The following is a 5,880-nucleotide window of genomic DNA, read 5'->3' as shown; positions in this document are numbered from 1 at the left end:
GTTATGACCTTCGTCAACAACCAGTTCTGGAGAGTGTCTGTGGAAAGACCCAATAACCAGACAGAAGACTTGCTTGCGCATAGGAATTCAACAGTGGCCTGTTTCAAAAGCAAAATCTATAGAAAGATATTAAAATTTAAGAATGTGCACCACTACCACCACCACCACCACCAACCACCACCACCACCAAAAATATATATTTAGAATGATTTTTCAATGGCAAAGGACAAAAATACAAGCCAGACTGGCTTAAGCAATAAATATAGAATTTTTAACCACGTAATTAAAAAGCCCAGAGGCACTGTATTCGGGCACAGCTGGATGTAGGTGCTCAAATCATGGGATCAGATAACCTCTTCTCTCTTCTCCCTCTCTCCTTTCTCCACTTCTTTGCTGCCTTGTCCTTTATCATATATTTTATTTAACAAATATCTGTTAGGTTTAGATGTGGCAGGCACTGGGGTTATTTCAGTGAACAAGACTGACCGGGTCCTCATTCTCATGGGAGTCATGTTTTATTAGGAAAGAAGGACAATAAATCAGTGACCGGACATATACATAATATACTTACAGTTTGGGGTAATGATGATGAAACCAAATGGAGAGCTCAGAGCTGGAAAGGGCAAGGGCTGGGGGAAGACTTACAGTATATAGGGTGGCAGGGAAGGCCTTCCTATAAAGGTGAGATTTCCTGCCACCCTTGGGCTTAGTAGAAGTCAGACATGAAGGGATCTGAAGGGATCCCCCATGCATCCCAGGCAGAGGGAATAGCTATGTCAGGATAGACAAAACCTTCCAGTGACAGGAAAACTGGTTCTGGGGAGGCTGGCACGAAGCAGAGCTGCTGAGGGCCACCTTTTGGAGTTAGGCTAAGCCAGAGAGGCCACACTGATGGGCTTTGTAAACATGGGTGTGACTTCTGTAGATAAGGACTTATCATGTCAAATATGGTGTTCTTTGCTGCATGAAGAATGGAATGGAGCTGGGTGGGAATAGAAGACCTTCCTGATTACATCAGCAAAAGGAGGCTGAGTTCCACCCGCCTTAGCTTGTCCTGGTATTGGCTGAACTCACCAAATCATGGTGCAGCTGTCCATCCTGCAAAGGGAAATGATCCTCATAGCAACAAAGAAAATACAGCCCCTTATCTTACTCCATCAAGAGACAACAAAAAGTATGTCACATTACACAGTTTTCTGCTCATGGAGTGTGCCTTTTCATGTTTATTGACGTGGTATAATGTGGCCATTTTTCAAAATGTCAGAGGCCATTATCTCAAACGTTCAGGGTCCTAGGAAAGCTCCCTGCTCCTGTGAGCAGCATATGAAGTCATTTTCCAATTATAGCCTTTCTGAACGCCTTGTCTTTCCCTTTAAATAAAGTGTCTAGCCATATGTTCAATGAGTAGTATTCTAAGTTTTATATCTTGCCTCATTTTCTTTGGAATCTGTCAATGTCAGAGCTTTTTACAGGGTTACTGTAAAAATGTACTTGAACCTTGGTTGAGAGAATTGGCTTTTCTGAAGATAAAGTGATTTTTAAAAGAGGTTGTGTGGGAGTCTATGTCCTGTTTGCAAAAAGAGTGAAATCCGGCCTTTCAACTAATTCCCTACTTGGAACCGAGCTAGGTTTTTCAGTACTTTGTTGACTGTGTTTCCCAAATTTAAACTCTGCATGCAGTCCAAAATCATCTCATGCTTTTAAGAAGTAAGGTCATGGGATATCTTACCAAGAGACAGCCAGAGTTAAAGAAAAGCAGGGGCTCAGTAAAACACATTAAAGGTAAAGAGAATGGAAACTGACATAATTTCTTGTCCTTGAATTAAACCATACCGGTACCAGGAATACTCTGCCATGCTTATATTAAATAATACCGACACCAGGCATAAAACATTTAGTTGTTGATTCCAGGAAATACCCGCTCTTGTAAGATGAAGACTGTAAACCAGAGAAAACAGGTTGCTCATTAGGATTTGCCTTAAAACTTTTGAGTCACTGGGTCCATTGGCCCAGAGCAGTTCTGTCATAAACTGTGCCTGATCCTTGATGGTTCCCTACGTTGCAAAACCTACAGTGAAATCACCTGGCCCAGGTCTAAAATCCTACGCATGCCCTTTGCCAACAAAGGAGATCAGAATATGCTACCGCAAAACATATCACTTTGGTATAAGGACTATTTTGCTCTCAAGTCCATTAAGAATCAACAAATGGGGGCACCTGGGTGGCTTAGTCGGTTGAGCGTCTGACTTTCACTTAGGTCATGATCTCGCGGTTCGTGGGCTCGAGCCCCGCGTCGGGATCTGTGCTGACTGCCAGCTAGGAGCCTGGAGCCTGCTTCAGATTCTGTATCCCTCTCTCTCTCTGACCCTACCCTGCTCACGCTGTCTCTCTCTCTCTCCTAGAAATAAATAAAAATATTTAAAAAAAAAAAGAATCAACAAATGAGGGCACTTGGCTGGCTCAGTAGATAGAGAATGAGACTTTTGATCTTGGGGTGGTGAGTTCAAGCCCCAACATTGGATACAGAGATTACTAAAAAATAACATTTAAAAAAATCAATAGATGTAGGAAAAGTCCTGCCCTCCCCTAAGCTGAGTGAGTGCAGGGCATGAATGTTCCCTTGAGGAAGGTACCCTCCCTCTCCACCTCCCCCGCAGTACCAAGGACAGAAAAACAACTCTCCTCATTATAGACGGGGAGTCTACAGCAAGATGAACTTGTAGAAACAAATCCTACTAAGAAAATTGTTTTCCCATTGGTCCTCTGCATATATTTCAGTTACTCCCCCACATTTTATTGTCCCTTGGAGCCCCAAACCCATTTTCCTTTGTTAAAAAAGTATACAAGCCCCTGAATCTAACTGCCTTTTTGAGTTTTCACTTCTTTCTGTGAACTACTATGCATGCAAATATTAATCAAATGTGTGATTTTCCCCCTGTGAATCTGTCTTTTGCTAGTTTAATTCACAGGCCCTAGATCAAAACTCGAGAAGGAAGAGAAAAAATTGTTCCTCCCAATGCTAATTTCTCCATTTTGAGATACTACAAAGACCCTGTCAGCATGATGTTCTTCCTCATTCCAGTGGAAACAGTAAATTTAGCTTTGCTTGATCAACTGGCTTCATCTGCGATCCTTGGAGAGATGATGTCTGCCCTTATGTACTGTGTGTGTACAGTGTAAAAATGCAGTAAAACTGCCACCAAAATGTAGTATTCCAAATGATAAGATTACATAAAATGTGAATTTGTGTGTTGGGGGATGGTTGTGAGGATAATGAAATTCCCCTTTGCATGATCTGTCTTTCATCTCAGTAGTGATCCACGTACACTTATAAATATGATGTAGTGTTATAAACATGTACAAAGTTTACTCTACGTAAAAGACATTATGTGAAAAAAATTATATGGATTGATTTCACAAAAAGCTGTAATTTTTTATCGCATTCTCTAACTCCCCTTTACAATGTAACTTTGCAGCTCCTCCCATTGAGGCAGAGTACTGGGCCCCTGGGTGGCTCAGTCGGTTAAGTGTCCGACTTTGGCTAAGGTCATGATCTCACAGTTTGTGGGTTCGAGCCCCGTGTTGGGCTCTGTGCTGACAGCACAGAGCCTGGAGCCTGCTTCAGATTCTGTATCACCCTCTCTTCCTGCCCCTTTCCTGCTCACGATGTGTCTGTCTCTCAAAAATAAACATTTAAAAAAATTTTTTTAAAAAAAGAGGCAGAATACTTTCTCTGGCTCTTCAGTGTGGGCTGGTCTGATGTCTTGCTTCGGCCACTGGGCCTCCAGCAGAATTGAGGGTATGCCGGTTTTGGACAGGGGTCTCAAGAGAGCCTTTTAGGTTTTACTGTTTCCTTGGAACCCTGACTCTGTCATGTGAATGAGCCCAAGTTTGCCTGCTAGGGAATGAGACCATGTTGGGAAATGAGTCAAGAATCCTGAGTCTTGCCGGCTCACCGCCTATCATGTGAGAGGCCATCTAGATCAGCAGAACCACCTGCCTAACTGATGTACATGTGAGCCCAGCTGAAATGAGCAGAACCACTCAGCTGACCTGTATGGATGCCACTGCCTGCTGTTTTAAGTCACTGAGATTGGGGGCAGTGGGCTGTGCGGCAGTTGCTGATACATAGAACGTGGCGGAGACTGTTTATTGCCTAGAAACAGCTATTCCCTTCCCCTCTTCCCAACTACCAGAATATGAATTTTGTTCCGATTCTTTGGCCTCAAAGAAGGTGAGCAGTAGCCAGTCACATTATCCCACATTACTGGCTACACGTAGGGATGGGCATAGAGCCATCCCGGCTCCTCATGGGACCATCCCCATGGTCACTACGATGAGTCACGATGAGCAAGTGAATCAACATATGTGTCTTCCTTCATTCCAGTAGCTACAGCGGGACACCAAAGACGGGGTACTTATTTCTCATACTTCCGGAGGCTGGGAAGTCCAAGATTAAGGCTCTGGCATATCAGGTGACTGGTGAGGTCCTGCTTCCTCACGTGGCAGAAGAGAGAAGGGAGCTCTCTGGGGCTCTTTTTCCAAGGGCACTAACCTCGTTTATGAGAGCTCCACCCTCATGACCTAATCACTTTCCAAATGCCCCACCTCCTATACCATACTGTTGGGGGTTATGATCTCAACATGTAAATTTTGTGGGGACATAAACATTCAGTCCATAGCATGTGCCAGTCAGAATTCTTCCCTAGGGTGTTATCTATGAGGGTAGAAATGAAAAAAATATGACTGAACTGTGGGCTACATCAGATTGATCTGTTTTAGACTAAAGCACGAGAGATGAATTTTATATCTGAATATTTTGGAGAAAACTCCTATTGGTGTCATAAATTTACCAGAACAATGAACTTAAATGTCACTTCGTTCAACATACAAAGTGCACAACAAGTTAATATTGAGCCTTTAGACTTCAGGGTAGAGAAACGCCATAGGAAAAGATGATATGTAATTATTTTTGTGACTCCCACTGCAATGTTCCTTTTTGCCTGGATAAAACAGTTGAAGCGATGGATGTTTATAATGGGTAGGAGAATCAGGTCAAATGAACTCATCTCCAAGGAGATTTAAAATCCTTTTGAAACCCTCCTTGATATAGACTGTATTTTTATGCATTTTCTTTGAACTTTATCATTCTGGGCTCTGTTTGCCAACTTGTCTCACATCCATATTTTAGACTAAAGCTCCATCTTCTGGAGAAAAACAGACATGTAGCAACTGTTCGGCACATGGGCTAACAGACTCCATTTAGAAGTTACTGAGACAATGTCTTTCTTAGTCATCTGAACAATTTCTCATTGGCAGCTCATTTTTCCCCCTTTAGAAAAAGTGTCATTTCAGCAGGGCAGTGAAAGTAGATGTAAGCTATTGATCACCTCCCCTTTTTCAAAGACAGATTCATAGCACAATTTCATCTTTATATTTATGGTTTCTGCAGGAGAGACCAGTTGGAATAATTTCCCTTCCTTAGCCATGTTCTTTTCTTTGATCCCTCATATCGTAGAATAGGTACTGGCGATTATTTTCTTACTCTCCAGAGAAATCAATTTCTCTGCAGCTTTTACTATATTTTTTCATGTCTTCTGAAGCTCCTTCTTGAATATAAATACTTTAAGAAATATTTTAGATTGATATGGTATTTTTGAGAGTTTTAAAAAGTAGCCATTAAAAAATAAGCATAACATTTTAAGAATAGTTTTAGATTTAAAGAAGAATTGTGAGGATAATACGGACAGTGCTCATATACCGTGTGTGGTGTCTGTCTCTCTCCCTCGGATGGGGTCCCCCAAATGTGGGGCGACTATCTGGTGGAAGCTGGTGGTGTGGGCCCTGAAGGGATTCACCTGAGGCAGAACACAGGGGGTG

Source organism: Crocuta crocuta, unplaced genomic scaffold, assembly GCF_008692635.1.
Source record: "Crocuta crocuta isolate KB4526 unplaced genomic scaffold, BGI_CrCroc_1.0 scaffold16, whole genome shotgun sequence".
NCBI lineage: Eukaryota > Metazoa > Chordata > Mammalia > Carnivora > Hyaenidae > Crocuta > Crocuta crocuta.
Note: the sequence above shows the minus strand (reverse complement) of the source record.